The 13,569-nt window shown below is 48.1% G+C and overlaps 1 protein-coding gene across 1 annotated transcript in view; it reads left to right on the top strand.

Annotated features, from left to right (window-relative positions):
- Positions 1-13,569, top strand: part of LOC144094340 (uncharacterized) — a 194,150-nt gene that overhangs the window by 101,261 nt on the left and 79,320 nt on the right. The window lies entirely within an intron of this gene.

The raw sequence follows: 13,569 nt of genomic DNA, 5'->3' as shown, positions 1-13,569 counted from the left end.
GTTCGTAAGAAGTTATCTCACAGAGAGATGGCTTTGTTGGTTCGTAAGAGGTAGTCATCTCACAGCCAAGCTTGTCCAGTTACATTGCACCGTAAGAGAGATGACTTCGCTCAGGGCCGGCTTTCTTGGTTCGCAAGAAGTTATCTCACAGAGAGAAGGCTTTGTTGGTTCGTAAGAGGTAGTCATCTCACAGCCAAGCTTGTCCAGTTACGTGGCACCGTAAGAGAGATGACTTCGCTCAGGGCCGGCTTTCTTGGTTCGCAAGAAGTTATCTCCCAGAGAGATGGCTTTGTTGGTTCGTAAGAGGTATTCATCTCACAGCCAAGCTTGTCCAGTTACGTTGCACTGTAAGAGAGATGACTTCGCTCAGGGCCGGCTTTCTTCGTTCGTAAGAAGTTATCTCACAGAGAGATGGCTTTGTTGGTTCGTAAGAGGTAGTCATCTCACAGCCAAGCTTGTCCAGTTACGTTGCACCGTAAGAGAGATGACTTCGCTCAGGGCCGGCTTTCTTGGCTCGCAAGAAGTTATCTCACAGAGAGATGGCTTTGTTGGTTCATAAGAGGTAGTAATTTCACAGCCAAGCTTGTCCAGTTACGTTGCACCGTAAGAGAGATGACTTCGCTCAGGGCCGGCTTTCTTCGTTCGTAAGAAGTTATCTCACAGAGAGATGGCTTTGTTGGTTCGTAAGAGGTAGTCATCTCACAGCCAAGCTTGTCCAGTTACGTTGCACCGTAAAAGAGATGACTTCGCTCAGGGCCGGCTGTCTTCGTTCTTAAGAAGTTATCTCACAGAGAGATGGCTTTGTTGGTTCGTAAGAGGTAGTCATCTCACAGCCCAGCTTGTCCAGTTAAGCTGCACCGTAAGAGAGATGACTTCGCTTAGGGCCGGCTTTCTTCGTTCGTAAGAAGTTATCTCACAGAGAGATGGCTTTGTTGGTTTGTAAGAGGTAGTCATCTCACAGCCAAGCTTGTCCAGTTACGTTGCACCGTAAGAGAGATGACTTCGCTCAGGGCCGGCTTTCTTGGTTCGCAAGAAGTTATCTCACAGAGAGATGGCTTTGTTGGTTCGTAAGAGGTATTCATCTCACAGCCAAGCTTGTCCAGTTACGTTGCACCGTAAGAGAGATGACTTCGCTCAGGGCCGGCTTTCTTCGTTCGTAAGAAGTTATCTCACAGAGAGATGGCTTTGTTGGTTCGGAAGAGGTAGTCATCTCACAGCCAAGCTTGTCCAGTTACGTTGCACCGTAAGAGAGATGACTTCGCTCAGGGCCGGCTTTCTTGGCTCGCAAGAAGTTATCTCACAGAGAGATGGCTTTGTTGGTTCATAAGAGGTAGTCATCTCACAGCCAAGCTTGTCCAGTTACGTTGCACCGTAAGAGAGATGACTTCGCTCAGGGCCGGCTTTCTTCGTTCGTAAGAAGTTATCTCACAGAGAGATGGCTTTGTTGGTTCGTAAGAGGTAGTCATCTCACAGCCAAGCTTGTCCAGTTACGTTGCACCGTAAAAGAGATGACTTCGCTCAGGGCCGGCTTTCTTCGTTCTTAAGAAGTTATCTCACAGAGAGATGGCTTTGTTGGTTCGTAAGAGGTAGACACATCACAGCCCAGCTTGTCCAGTTACGTTATACCGTAAGAGAGATGACTTCGCTCAGGGCTTGCGTTCTTTGTTGGTAAGAGGTAGTCATCTCACAGCCGAGCCTGCCCAGTTACGTTATACCTTACGAGAGATGACTTCCCTGAGGGCCGACTTTCTTGGTTCGTAAGAGATAGTCATCTGACAGCCTACCATGCCCAGTTACGTTATAACGTAAGAGAGATGACTTCCCTGAGTGCCGATTATCTTGACTCGTAAGAGGTATTTATCTTAATGCCAAGTCTGACCAGTTACGTTGTACAGTAAGAAAGATGGCTTCGCTGAGGGGCTGCTTTCTTGGTTCGTAAGAGGTAGTCATCTCAAAGCCGAGCTTGTCCAGTTACGTTATACCGTAAGAGAGATGACTTCGTATAGGGCCGGCTTCGTTGGTACGTAAAAGGTATTCATCTGTAAGCCTGACATGCCCAGTTCCGTAAGAGAGGACTTTGCAGAATGCCGGCTTTCTTGGCTCGTAACAGGTAACCATGTGTAAGAAGACATGCCAGGCTACGTTATATTGTAAGAGATATGACTTTACTGTGAGCCGGCTTTCTTGGTTCGTAAGAGGTAGTATTTCACAGCCCAGCTTGCCCAGTTACGTTATACCTTAAGAGAGATGACTTTCCTGAGCGCCGACTTTCTCGGTTCGTAAGAGGCTGTCATCTGTCAACCTAACATGTCCAGTTACGTTATACCGTAAGAGAGATGACTTCGGTCAGGGCCGGCTTTCTTGGTTCGTAAGAAGTTATCTCACAGAGAGATGGCTTTGTTGGTTCGTAAGAGGTAGTCATCTCACAGCCAAGCTTGTCCAGTTACGTTGCACCGTAAGAGAGATGACGTCGCTCAGGGCCGGCTTTCTTCGTTCGTAAGAAGTTATCTCACAGAGAGATGGCTTTGTTGGCTGGTAAGAGGTAGTCATCTCACAGCCAAACTTGTCCAGTTACGTTGCACCGTAAGAGAGATGACTTCGCTCAGGGCCGGCTTTCTTCGTTCGTAAGAAGTTATCTCACAGAGAGATGGCTTTGTTGGTTCGTAAGAGGTAGTCATCTCACAGCCAAGCTTGTCCAGTTACGTTGCACCGTAAGAGAGATGACTTCGCTCAGGGCCGGCTTTCTTGGTTCGTAAGAAGTTATCTCACAGAGAGATGGCTTTGTTGGTTCGTAAAAGGTAGTCATCTCACAGCCAAGCTTGTCCAGTTACGTTGCACCGTAAGAGAGATGACTTCGCTCAGGGCCGGCTTTCTTGGTTCGTAAGAAGTTATCTCACAGAGAGATGGCTTTGTTGGTTCGTAAGAGGTAGTCATCTCACAGCCAAGCTTGTCCAGTTATGTTGCACCGTAAGAGAGATGACTTCGCGCAGGGCCGGCTTTCTTGGTTCGCAAGAAGTTATCTCACAGAGAGATGGCTTTGTTGGTTCGTAAGAGTTAGTCATCTCACAGCCAAGCTTGTCCAGTTACGTTGCACCGTAAGAGAGATGACTTCGCTCAGGGCCGGCTTTCTTCGTTCGTAAGAAGTTATCTCACAGAGAGATGGCTTTGTTGGTTCGTAAGAGGCAGTCATCTCACAGCCAAGCTGGTCCAGTTACGTTGCACCGTAAGAGAGATGACTTCGCTCAGGGCCGGCTTTCTTGCTTCGTAAGAAGTTATCTCACAGAGAGATGGCTTTGTTGGTTCGTAAGAGGTAGTCATCTCACAGCCAAGCTTGTCCAGTTACGTTGCACCGTAAGAGAGATGACTTCGCTCAGGGCCGGCTTTCTTGGTTTGTAAGAGGAAGTCTTCTCACAGCCGAGCTTGCCCAGTTAGGTTATACCGTAAGAGAGATGACTTCAGTCAGGGCCGGCTTTCTTGCTTCGTAAGAAATCTCACAGAGAGATGGCTTTCTCGGTTCTTAAGAGATGGTCATCTGACATCCTAATATAATTAATAATAATAATTGGTTTTTTGGGGAAAGGAAATGGCGCAGTATCTGTCTCATATATCGTTGGACACCTGAACCGCGCCGTAAGTGAAGGGATGAAGGAGGGAGTGAAAGAAGAGAAATAGGTGCCGTAGTGGAGGGCTCCGGCATAATTTCGACCACCTGGGGATCTTTAATGTGCCCTGACATCGCACAGCACACGGGTGCCTTAGCGTTTTTCCTCCATAAAAAGGCAGCCGCCGCGGTCGGGTTCGAATCCGGTAATTCGGGTCAGTAGTCGAGCGCTCTAACCACTGAGCCATCGCGGCGGGCGCCTAATATGTCCAGTTGCGTTATACCGTAAGAGAGATGTCTTCGCTGAGGGCCGCCTTTCTTGGTTCGTAAGAGGTAGTCATCTCACAGTCAAGCTTGACCAGTTAAGTTATACCGTTAGAGAGATGACTTCCCTAAGGGCCGAATTTCATGGGTTCGTAGGAGATAGTCATCTGACAGCCTAACATCTGACAGCCTAACATGCTCAGTTACGTTATACCGTAAGAGAGATGACTTCGCTGAGTTCCAGCTTTCTTGGTCTTAAGAGGTAGCCATCTCGCAGCCTGCCATCCCCAGTTACGTTATACCATAAAAGAGATGACTTCCCTGAGGTCCTGCTTTATTGGTTCGTAAGAGGTAGTCATCTCACAGCCGATCTTGCCGAGTTAAGAATTACAGTAAGAGAGATGACTTCGCCCAGGGCCGGCTTTCTTTGTTCGTAAGAGGTGGCCATATGTAAGAATAACATGCCAGGATACGTTATACCGTAAGAGAGATGACTTCCCTGGGGACCGGCTTTCTTGGTTCGTAAGAGGTAGTCATCTCACAGCCGAGCTTGCCCAACTACGTCACACCTTAAGAGAGATGACTTCCCTGAGGGCCGACTTTCTTGGTTCGTAAGAGATAGTCATCTGACAGCCTACCATGCCCAGTTACGTTATAACGTAAGAGAGATGACTTCCCTGAGTGCCGATTATCTTGACTCGTAAGAGGTATTCATCTTAATGCCAAGACTGACCAGTTACGTTGTACAGTAAGAAAGATGACTTCGCTGAGGGGCTGCTTTCTTGGTTCGTAAGAGGTAGTCATCTCAAAGCCGAGCATGTCCAGTTGCGTTATACCGTAAGAGAGATGACTTCGTATAGGGCCGGCTTCGTTGGTACGTAAAAGGTATTCATCTGTAAGCCTGACATGCCCAGTTCCGTAAGAGAGGACTCTGCAGAATACCGGCTTTCTTGGCTCGTAACAGGTAACCATGTGTAAGAAGACATGCCAGGCTACGTTATATTGCAAAAGATATGACTTCGCTGTGGGCCGGCTTTCTTGGTTCGTAAGAGGTAGTATCTCACAGCCCAGCTTGCCCAGTTACGTTATACCTTAAGAGAGATGACTTTCCTGAGGGCCGACTTTCTCGGTTCGTAAGAGGCTGTCATCTGTCTACCTAACATGTCCAGTTACGTTATACCGTAAGAGAGATGACTTCGCTCAGGTCCGGCTTTCTTGGTTCGTAAGAAGTTATCTCACAGAGAGATGGCTTTGTTGGTTCGTAAGAGGTAGTCATCTCACAGCCAAGCTTGTCCAGTTACGTTGCACCGTAAGAGAGATGACTTCGCTCAGGGCCGGCTTTCTTCGTTCGTAAGAAGTTATCTCACAGAGAGATGGCTTTGGTGGCTCGTAAGAGGTAGTCATCTCACAGCCAAGCTTGTCCAGTTACGTTGCACCGTAAGAGAGATGACTTCGCTCAGGGCCGACTTTCATCGTTCGTAAGAAGTTATCTCACAGAGAGATGGCTTTGTTGGTTCGTAAGAGGTAGTCATCTCAAAGCCAAGCTTGTCCAGTTACATTGCACCGTAAGAGAGATGACTTCGCTCAGGGCCGGCTTTCTTGGTTCGCAAGAAGTTATCTCACAGGGAGAAGGCTTTGTTGGTTCGTAAGAGGTAGTCATCTCACAGCCAAGCTTGTCCAGTTACGTTGCACCGTAAGAGAGATGACTTCGCTCAGGGCCGGCTTTCTTGGTTCGCAAGAAGTTATCTCACAGAGAGATGGCTTTGTTGGTTCGTAAGAGGTATTCATCTCACAGCCAAGCTTGTCCAGTTACGTTGCACTGTAAGAGAGATGACTTCGCTCAGAGCCGGCTTTCTTCGTTCGTAAGAAGTTATCTCACAGAGAGATGGCTTTGTTGGTTCGTAAGAGGTATTCATCTCACAGCCAAGCTTGTCCAGTTACGTTGCACCGTAAGAGAGATGACTTCGCTCAGGGCCGGCTTTCTTGGCTCGCAAGAAGTTATCTCACAGAGAGATGGCTTTGTTGGTTCATAAGTGGTAGTCATCTCACAGCCAAGCTTGTCCAGTTACGTTGCACCGTAAGAGAGATGACTTCGCTCAGGGCCGGCTTTCTTCGTTCGTAAGAAGTTATCTCACAGAGAGATGGCTTTGTTGGTTCGTAAGAGGTAGTCATCTCACAGCCAAGCTTGTCCAGTTACGTTGCACCGTAAAAGAGATGACTTCACTCAGGGCCGGCTTTCTTCGTTCCTAAGAAGTTATCTCACAGAGAGATGGCTTTGTTGGTTCGTAAGAGGTAGTCATCTCACAGCCCAGCTTGTCCAGTTACGCTGCACCGTAAGAGAGATGACTTCGCTCAGGGCCGGCTTTCTTCGTTCGTAAGAAGTTATCTCACAGAGAGATGGCTTTGTTGGCTCGTAAGAGGTAGTCATCTCACAGCCAAGCTTGTCCAGTTACGTTGCACCGTAAGAGAGATGACTTCGCTCAGGGCCGACTTTCTTCGTTCGTAAGAAGTTATCTCACAGAGAGATGGCTTTGTTGGTTTGTAAGAGGTAGTCATCTCACAGCCAAGCTTGTCCAGTTACATTGCACCGTAAGAGAGATGACTTCGCTCAGGGCCGGCATTCTTGGTTCGCAAGAAGTTATCTCACAGAGAGAAGGCTTTGTTGGTTCGTAAGAGGTAGTCATCTCACAGCCAAGCTTGTCCAGTTACGTTGCACCGTAAGAGAGATGACTTCGCTCAGGGCCGGCTTTCTTGGCTCGCAAGAAGTTATTTCACAGAGAGATGGCTTTGTTGGTTCATAAGGGGTAGTCATCTCGCAGCCAAGCTTGTCCAGTTACGTTGCACCGTAAGAGAGATGACTTCGCTCAGGGCCGGCTTTCTTCGTTCGTAAGAAGTTATCTCACAGAGAGATGGCTTTGTTGGTTCGTAAGAGGTAGTCATCTCACAGCCAAGCTTGTCCAGTTACGTTGCACCGTAAAAGAGATGACTTCGCTCAGGGCCGGCTTTCTTCGTTCTTAAGAAGTTATCTCACAGAGAGATGGCTTTGTTGGTTCGTAAGAGGTAGTCATCTCACAGCCCAGCTTGTCCAGTTACGCTGCACCGTAAGAGAGATGACTACGCTCAGGGCCGGCTTTCTTCGTTCGTAAGAAGTTATCTCACAGAGAGATGGCTTTGTTGGCTCGTAAGAGGTAGTCATCTCACAGCCAAGCTTGTCCAGTTACGTTGCACCGTAAGAGAGATGACTTCGCTCAGGGCCGGCTTTCTTCGTTCGTAAGAAGTTATCTCACAGAGAGATGGCTTTGTTGGCTGGTAAGAGGTAGTCATCTCACAGCCAAGCTTGTCCAGTTACGTTGCACCGTAAGAGAGATGACTTCGCTCAGGGCCGGCTTTCTTCGTTCGTAAGAAGTTATCTCACAGAGAGATGGCTTTGGTGGCTCGTAAGAGGTAGTCATCTCACAGCCAAGCTTGTCCAGTTACGTTGCACCGTAAGAGAGATGACTTCGCTCAGGGCCGACTTTCTTCGTTCGTAAGAAGTTATCTCACAGAGAGATGGCTTTGTTGGTTCGTAAGAGGTATTCATCTCACAGCCAAGCTTGTCCAGTTACGTTGCACTGTAAGAGAGATGACTTCGCTCAGAGCCGGCTTTCTTCGTTCGTAAGAAGTTATCTCACAGAGAGATGGCTTTGTTGGTTCGTAAGAGGTAGTCATCTCACAGCCAAGCTTGTCCAGTTACGTTGCACCGTAAGAGAGATGACTTCGCTCAGGGCCGGCTTTCTTGGCTCGCAAGAAGTTATCTCACAGAGAGATGGCTTTGTTGGTTCATAAGTGGTAGTCATCTCACAGCCAAGCTTGTCCAGTTACGTTGCACCGTAAGAGAGATGACTTCGCTCAGGGCCGGCTTTCTTCGTTCGTAAGAAGTTATCTCACAGAGAGATGGCTTTGTTGGTTCGTAAGAGGTAGTCATCTCACAGCCAAGCTTGTCCAGTTACGTTGCACCGTAAAAGAGATGACTTCACTCAGGGCCGGCTTTCTTCGTTCCTAAGAAGTTATCTCACAGAGAGATGGCTTTGTTGGTTCGTAAGAGGTAGTCATCTCACAGCCCAGCTTGTCCAGTTACGCTGCACCGTAAGAGAGATGACTTCGCTCAGGGCCGGCTTTCTTCGTTCGTAAGAAGTTATCTCACAGAGAGATGGCTTTGTTGGCTCGTAAGAGGTAGTCATCTCACAGCCAAGCTTGTCCAGTTACGTTGCACCGTAAGAGAGATGACTTCGCTCAGGGCCGACTTTCTTCGTTCGTAAGAAGTTATCTCACAGAGAGATGGCTTTGTTGGTTTGTAAGAGGTAGTCATCTCACAGCCAAGCTTGTCCAGTTACATTGCACCGTAAGAGAGATGACTTCGCTCAGGGCCGGCTTTCTTGGTTCGCAAGAAGTTATCTCACAGAGAGAAGGCTTTGTTGGTTCGTAAGAGGTAGTCATCTCACAGCCAAGCTTGTCCAGTTACGTTGCACCGTAAGAGAGATGACTTCGCTCAGGGCCGGCTTTCTTGGCTCGCAAGAAGTTATCTCACAGAGAGATGGCTTTGTTGGTTCATAAGAGGTAGTCATCTCACAGCCAAGCTTGTCCAGTTACGTTGCACCGTAAGAGAGATGACTTCGCTCAGGGCCGGCTTTCTTCGTTCGTAAGAAGTTATCTCACAGAGCGATGGCTTTGTTGGTTCGTAAGAGGTAGTCATCTCACAGCCAAGCTTGTCCAGTTACATTGCACCGTAAGAGAGATGACTTCGCTCAGGGCCGGCTTTCTTGGTTCGCAAGAAGTTATCTCACAGAGAGATGGCTTTGTTGGTTCGTAAGAGGTATTCATCTCACAGCCAAGCTTGTCCAGTTACGTTGCACTGTAAGAGAGATGACTTCGCTCAGAGCCGGCTTTCTTCGTTCGTAAGAAGTTATCTCACAGAGAGATGGCTTTGTTGGTTCGTAAGAGGTAGTCATCTCACAGCCAAGCTTGTCCAGTTACGTTGCACCGTAAGAGAGATGACTTCGCTCAGGGCCGGCTTTCTTGGCTCGCAAGAAGTTATCTCACAGAGAGATGGCTTTGTTGGTTCATAAGTGGTAGTCATCTCACAGCCAAGCTTGTCCAGTTACGTTGCACCGTAAGAGAGATGACTTCGCTCAGGGCCGGCTTTCTTCGTTCGTAAGAAGTTATCTCACAGAGAGATGGCTTTGTTGGTTCGTAAGAGGTAGTCATCTCACAGCCAAGCTTGTCCAGTTACGTTGCACCGTAAAAGAGATGACTTCACTCAGGGCCGGCTTTCTTCGTTCCTAAGAAGTTATCTCACAGAGAGATGGCTTTGTTGGTTCGTAAGAGGTAGTCATCTCACAGCCCAGCTTGTCCAGTTACGCTGCACCGTAAGAGAGATGACTTCGCTCAGGGCCGGCTTTCTTCGTTCGTAAGAAGTTATCTCACAGAGAGATGGCTTTGTTGGCTCGTAAGAGGTAGTCATCTCACAGCCAAGCTTGTCCAGTTACGTTGCACCGTAAGAGAGATGACTTCGCTCAGGGCCGACTTTCTTCGTTCGTAAGAAGTTATCTCACAGAGAGATGGCTTTGTTGGTTTGTAAGAGGTAGTCATCTCACAGCCAAGCTTGTCCAGTTACATTGCACCGTAAGAGAGATGACTTCGCTCAGGGCCGGCATTCTTGGTTCGCAAGAAGTTATCTCACAGAGAGAAGGCTTTGTTGGTTCGTAAGAGGTAGTCATCTCACAGCCAAGCTTGTCCAGTTACGTTGCACCGTAAGAGAGATGACTTCGCTCAGGGCCGGCTTTCTTGGCTCGCAAGAAATTATTTCACAGAGAGATGGCTTTGTTGGTTCATAAGAGGTAGTCATCTCGCAGCCAAGCTTGTCCAGTTACGTTGCACCGTAAGAGAGATGACTTCGCTCAGGGCCGGCTTTCTTCGTTCGTAAGAAGTTATCTCACAGAGAGATGGCTTTGTTGGTTCGTAAGAGGTAGTCATCTCACAGCCAAGCTTGTCCAGTTACGTTGCACCGTAAAAGAGATGACTTCGCTCAGGGCCGGCTTTCTTCGTTCTTAAGAAGTTATCTCACAGAGAGATGGCTTTGTTGGTTCGTAAGAGGTAGTCATCTCACAGCCCAGCTTGTCCAGTTACGCTGCACCGTAAGAGAGATGACTACGCTCAGGGCCGGCTTTCTTCGTTCGTAAGAAGTTATCTCACAGAGAGATGGCTTTGTTGGCTCGTAAGAGGTAGTCATCTCACAGCCAAGCTTGTCCAGTTACGTTGCACCGTAAGAGAGATGACTTCGCTCCGGGCCGGCTTTCTTCGTTCGTAAGAAGTTATCTCACAGAGAGATGGCTTTGTTGGCTGGTACGAGGTAGTCATCTCACAGCCAAGCTTGTCCAGTTACGTTGCACCGTAAGAGAGATGACTTCGCTCAGGGCCGGCTTTCTTCGTTCGTAAGAAGTTATCTCACAGAGAGATGGCTTTGGTGGCTCGTAAGAGGTAGTCATCTCACAGCCAAGCTTGTCCAGTTACGTTGCACCGTAAGAGAGATGACTTCGCTCAGGGCCGACTTTCTTCGTTCGTAAGAAGTTATCTCACAGAGAGATGGCTTTGTTGGTTCGTAAGAGGTATTCATCTCACAGCCAAGCTTGTCCAGTTACGTTGCACTGTAAGAGAGATGACTTCGCTCAGAGCCGGCTTTCTTCGTTCGTAAGAAGTTATCTCACAGAGAGATGGCTTTGTTGGTTCGTAAGAGGTAGTCATCTCACAGCCAAGCTTGTCCAGTTACTTTGCACCGTAAGAGAGATGACTTCGCTCAGGGCCGGCTTTCTTGGCTCGCAAGAAGTTATCTCACAGAGAGATGGCTTTGTTGGTTCATAGGTGGTAGTCATCTCACAGCCAAGCTTGTCCAGTTACGTTGCACCGTAAGAGAGATGACTTCGCTCAGGGCCGGCTTTCTTCGTTCGTAAGAAGTTATCTCACAGAGAGATGGCTTTGTTGGTTCGTAAGAGGTAGTCATCTCACAGCCAAGCTTGTCCAGTTACGTTGCACCGTAAAAGAGATGACTTCACTCAGGGCCGGCTTTCTTCGTTCCTAAGAAGTTATCTCACAGAGAGATGGCTTTGTTGGTTCGTAAGAGGTAGTCATCTCAAAGCCCAGCTTGTCCAGTTACGCTGCACCGTAAGAGAGATGACTTCGCTCAGGGCCGGCTTTCTTCGTTCGTAAGAAGTTATCTCACAGAGAGATGGCTTTGTTGGCTCGTAAGAGGTAGTCATCTCACAGCCAAGCTTGTCCAGTTACGTTGCACCGTAAGAGAGATGACTTCGCTCAGGGCCGACTTTCTTCGTTCGTAAGAAGTTATCTCACAGAGAGATGGCTTTGTTGGTTTGTAAGAGGTAGTCATCTCACAGCCAAGCTTGTCCAGTTAAATTGCACCGTAAGAGAGATGACTTCGCTCAGGGCCGGCTTTCTTGGTTCGCAAGAAGTTATCTCACAGAGAGAAGGCTTTGTTGGTTCGTAAGAGGTAGTCATCTCACAGCCAAGCTTGTCCAGTTACGTTGCACCGTAAGAGAGATGACTTCGCTCAGGGCCGGCTTTCTTGGCTCGCAAGAAGTTATCTCACAGAGAGATGGCTTTGTTGGTTCATAAGAGGTAGTCATCTCACAGCCAAGCTTGTCCAGTTACGTTGCACCGTAAGAGAGATGACTTCGCTCAGGGCCGGCTTTCTTCGTTCGTAAGAAGTTATCTCACAGAGAGATGGCTTTGTTGGTTCGTAAGAGGTAGTCATCTCACAGCCAAGCTTGTCCAGTTACGTTGCACCGTAAAAGAGATGACTTCGCTCAGGGCCGGCTTTCTTCGTTCTTAAGAAGTTATCTCACAGAGAGATGGCTTTGTTGGTTCGTAAGAGGTAGTCATCTCACAGCCAAGCTTGTCCAGTTACGTTATACCGTAAGAGAGATGACTTCGCTCAGGGCCTCCGTTCTTTGTTGGTAAGAGGTAGTCATCTCACAGCCGAGCCTGCCCAGTTACGTGATACCTTACGAGAGATGACTTCTCTCAGGACCGGCTTTCTTTGTTCGTAAGAGGTAGTCATCTCACAGCCGAGCTTGCCCAACTACGTCACACCCTAAGAGAGATGACTTCCCTGAGGGCCGACTTTCTTGGTTCGTAAGAGATAGTCATCTGACAGCCTACCATGCCCAGTTACGTTATAACGTAAGAGAGATGACTTCCCTGAGTGCCGATTATCTTGACTCGTAAGAGGTATTCATCTTAATGCCAAGACTGACCAGTTACGTTGTACAGTAAGAAAGATGACTTCGCTGAGGGGCTGCTTTCTTGGTTCGTAAGAGGTAGTCATCTCAAAGCCGAGCTTGTCCAGTTACGTTATACCGTAAGAGAGATGACTTCGTATAGGGCCGGCTTCGTTGGTACGTAAAAGGTATTCATCTGTAAGCCTGACATGCCCAGTTCCGTAAGAGAGGACTTTGCAGAATGCCGGCTTTCTTGGCTCGTAACAGGTAACCATGTGTAAGAAGACATGCCAGGCTACGTTATATTGTAAGAGATATGACTTTGCTGTGAGCCGGCTTTCTTGGTTCGTAAGAGGTAGTATTTCACAGCCCAGCTTGCACAGTTACGTTATACCTTAAGAGAGATGACTTTCCTGAGGGCCGACTTTCTCGATTCGTAAGAGGCTGTCATCTGTCAACCTAACATGTCCAGTTACGTTGCACCGTAAGAGAGATGACTTCGCTCAGGGCCGACTTTCTTCGTTCGTAAGAAGTTATCTCACAGAGAGATGGCTGTGTTGGTTCGTAAGAGGTAGTCATCTCACAGCCAATCTTGTCCAGTTACATTGCACCGTAAGAGAGATGACTTCGCTCAGGGCCGGCTTTCTTGGTTCGCAAGAAGTTATCTCACAGAGAGAAGACTTTGTTGGTTCGTAAGAGGTAGTCATCTCACAGCCAAGCTTGTCCAGTTACGTTGCACCGTAAAAGAGATGACTTCGCTCAGGGCCGACTTTCTTCGTTCGTAAGAAGTTATCTCACAGAGAGATGGCTTTGTTGGTTCGTAAGATGTAGTCATCTCACAGCCAAGCTTGTCCAGTTACATTGCACCGTAAGAGAGATGACTTCGCTCAGGGCAGGCTTTCTTGGTTCGCAAGAAGTTATCTCAAAGAGAGAAGGCTTTGTTGGTTCGTAAGAGGTAGTCATCTCACAGCCAAGCTTGTCCAGTTACGTTGCACCGTAAGAGAGATGACTTCGCTCAGGGCCGGCTTTCTTGGTTCGCAAGAAGTTATCTCACAGAGAGATGGCTTTGTTGGTTCGTAAGAGGTATTCATCTCACAGCCAAGCTTGTCCAGTTACGTTGCACTGTAAGAGATGACTTCGCTCAGGGCCGGCTTTCTTCGTTCGTAAGAAGTTATCTCACAGAGAAATGGCTTTGTTGGTTCGTAAGAGGTAGTCATCTCACAGCCAAGCTTGTCCAGTTACGTTGCACCGTAAGAGAGATGACTTCGCTCTGGGCCGGCTTTCTTGGCTCGCAAGAAGTTATCTCACAGAGAGATGGCTTTGTTGGTTCATAAGAGGTAGTAATCTCACAGCCAAGCTTGTCCAGTTACGTTGCACCGTAAGAGAGATGACTTCGCTCAGGGCCGGCTTTCTTCGTTCGTAAGAAGTTATCTC

This window comes from Amblyomma americanum, chromosome 1 (genome assembly GCF_052857255.1).
Source record: "Amblyomma americanum isolate KBUSLIRL-KWMA chromosome 1, ASM5285725v1, whole genome shotgun sequence".
Lineage (NCBI taxonomy): Eukaryota > Metazoa > Arthropoda > Arachnida > Ixodida > Ixodidae > Amblyomma > Amblyomma americanum.
The sequence above is the reverse complement of the archived record's forward strand: the minus strand, read 5'-3'. Positions and strand labels throughout refer to the sequence as shown.